Below are 3,365 nucleotides of genomic sequence, written 5' to 3' on the forward strand. Positions count from 1 at the left end.
GCGGCTGCTGGCACCAGACTTGCCCTCCAATAGATACTCGTTAAAGGATTTAAAGTGTACTCATTCCGATTACGGGGCCTCGGATGAGTCCCGTATCGTTATTTTTCGTCACTACCTCCCCGTGCCGGGAGTGGGTAATTTGCGCGCCTGCTGCCTTCCTTGGATGTGGTAGCCGTTTCTCAGGCTCCCTCTCCGGAATCGAACCCTGATTCCCCGTTACCCGTTACAACCATGGTAGGCGCAGAACCTACCATCGACAGTTGATAAGGCAGACATTTGAAAGATGCGTCGCCGGTACGAGGACCGTGCGATCAGCCCAAAGTTATTCAGAGTCACCAAGGCAAACGGACCAGACGAGCCAATCCGATTGGTTTTGATCTAATAAAAGCGTCCCTTCCATCTCTGGTCGGGACTCTGTTTTTTTTTTTTTTTTTTTTTTTAAAAAAAAAAAAAAAATCTTTATTTCTTACAAAATATTTTATACAATAAAACCCACCACCTTATTAATTAGTGGGTCATGATATAATACATTACTTAGGTACAGCTTATACATTTCTAATTATAATCTACAGACAGTGTGTTAGTTGAATGGGCAGACCTACTAATTAACAAATCTGCTACTCCTAGTATTACTACTTACACTAGTCTCTACTGCCTGCAGCGTTACAAATATGCCAATAATTATACAATCCTACTTGTGTGCCTTGCTCACCGAGCTAACCCCGGTGAACGCGCCCTGGCACAGGGCAGGCCAATACTTTTATTCGCTGCAGGTTTCTATTTTAATTCCTATTCTAATTTCCTAACCTAATGAACTATTCTAAGTCAGAAACGGTGCGTTGTCAAATCCGGTATGGTCGCCCCTCTCCCCCTATCCTGCGCGTGGCGGATTCCAACTTTACCAGTCGACCAGTCCACGCACAGGCGGTACGGGATTGGGGCATTGACCTAGTATGTTAATTTTTTTTAAGTCTTAAAGCTCTCTCAGATATTGAGTTAGGACCTTTCGTGATACCTCATTTGCCAACTGATTTAGCAGTCGAAAGGTCTCTTCTTGTCTTAATAACATATACGTGTCATAGTTGGGTAGTTGCTGTCTAAGTGTAGTTGCTACATCATCGAAAAGGGGGCACTCGTAGACCACATGGTCGGGAGTTCCCTCCGATGCACCACAGTCACACGCAGGCGTTGCCCTCTTCCCAAACCGACATAGATACGTCGGGTAAGGCCCATGTCCAGTGAGAAAGTGGAACAAACCCCTAGTTGGTTCAAAATAACCCATGCTTATTCTTTCCCTCACATTCGGCAGGAAGCTGAAAGTTCTTCTGCCGGATTCCTCTGCCTCCCAAACTTCTTGCCATAGCTCTTCACCCCTCTTCCGTATCTCGCCCTTATCCCTAACCCTAACTCCCAAGATGTCTTCTACTTTTTCTATGTCCCCTTTCTTTGCCCAATACCAAGCACCCTGTTCCCTGAGTTTGATATCCAGAGGACAAAGTCCCATTATTACTAGTAGGGCCCCTCCCGGAGATGTTCTGTATGCCCCCACAGATCTTAATATCATGTTCCTTTGAACCCTTCTCACCGACATGGCGGGCACAACCCTCGTGAGCCTGTGTGCCCAGACTCCCGCGCCGTAACCCACTATTGATGTTAGTATGCTGTTATGATACAATTTGATAAGGTGAGGGGGGAGATGAAATCTTTTATGACCTATGGTGATAAGGTTATTGAGAATTTGCAGAGCTCTTTGTGTCACGGTTTCAATGTGCTTTCCGAAGTTCCACCTTTCATCGATGATGATCCCTAAGTAACGTCCCTCTCGTCGTCGGAGTACTGGTGTGCCCTCAATTCTAACAGTCGGGTTTCTTATTAACTGTCCCTTTAGTAATAGATAGGTTGATTTAGTCGGTGAGATGGTCATCTTGGTATTACGGCACCATGATAGTAGTTGCGTCATGGCTCTATCTATTTTTGGTTCAATGTCCTCGCGACTTCGGCCGCCAACCAGTAGAAGGAGGTCATCAGCGTAGGCTATCACCTCTAGCACATCTTCATTTTGTTGCAATGCATTTAAGAGTGGCTCCATGTGGATATCCCAAAATAGGGGACCTAAGACGGAACCCTGGGGACATCCCTTTGTTATGGGTTTTCCAATCCTCCCGCTAGGGGATGATAGCCAGACCTCCCGATCTACACAATAGCTCCTAAGGCAACCGTATAGCGGCCCTGGGCACTCTTTCTCCCGCAAGCAGGAGAAGAGCGAAGGCCACCACAGGTTGTCAAAGGCGCCACTAATGTCCACCATGATGCCGACGATGTACTTGCACGGGGCCGAACCACAGACCTCGGCCGCCAGGGCGATCGCATCAGATGCGGAACGCCCAGGCCTGAAGCCAAACTGTCTGTCGCTCATCCCGTGCAGCACTCGGTGGGCAGTCAGCCTATCAGCAAGCAGCTTTTCAAGGATTTTCCCGAGCACATCCAGAAGGCAGATGGGTCTGTAAGACTTTGCCTCAGCTGGGTCTTTATCGGGGCCTTTTTTAATGATTACAACGTTTGCTGCCTTCCAGATCCTCGGGAATTTACCTTGCCGAAGGCACTCGTTGTACAGCTGGGTCAAAGGAGCGACCAGTTGTGGGGCCAAGAACTGCACCACCTCCGCCACAATGCCGTCTGGCCCAGGGGCTTTCCCTCTCTTTATTGTCTTTATGAGGGCAGCGACCTCTTCCTCCGAGAAGGGGAGGACTGCCTCATCATTTGTATAGTCGCCCAGATCTAAATCTCCCAACCGTCGCTGTTCCTCAGTATCCTCTGTTCTGTCGTCGTCAGGCAACAGGGATCGGAGTAGGACCTCAGCAGTCTCCTGCCATGAGTCCGTCATCCCATCCCCATGCCTGACTGTGGACAGCATCATAGGGGAGCGGATCTTTTCTCTTACTAGTTTATACGGAATCCCCCATGGATCCAAGGCCAGCTGATTGGTCACGAATGTCTCCCAGCTTCTAACTCGGACCGCTTTTAATTCTTTTTGAAATGTTTCCTTTGCCTCCCGGTATAGCAGTAACCATCTCTGCTTCTCCCACCAGACGACACTGCGCTGGTAGTGCCTTCGCAGCCTTCTGACAGACTGACGCAGCTCCTGCAGCTCAGGAGACCATGGTGTCGGCGAGGCCGCCATGGCCCTCCTCCTAGTTGGCACGGCCGCCTTCATCGCTCTAGTCACTGCACACACCAGTTCCTCAGCTCTGTTGTCGATGTCAATTTGTCTGTCACCATCCGGTAACGGAGGAATGTCACACTCTCTGGCTAAGTGTTCCCAGTTGGCTTTCCTGAAGTTCAACTGCACCTCCCACCCCATGGCC

Source organism: Schistocerca gregaria, chromosome 3 (genome assembly GCF_023897955.1).
Source record: "Schistocerca gregaria isolate iqSchGreg1 chromosome 3, iqSchGreg1.2, whole genome shotgun sequence".
Lineage (NCBI taxonomy): Eukaryota > Metazoa > Arthropoda > Insecta > Orthoptera > Acrididae > Schistocerca > Schistocerca gregaria.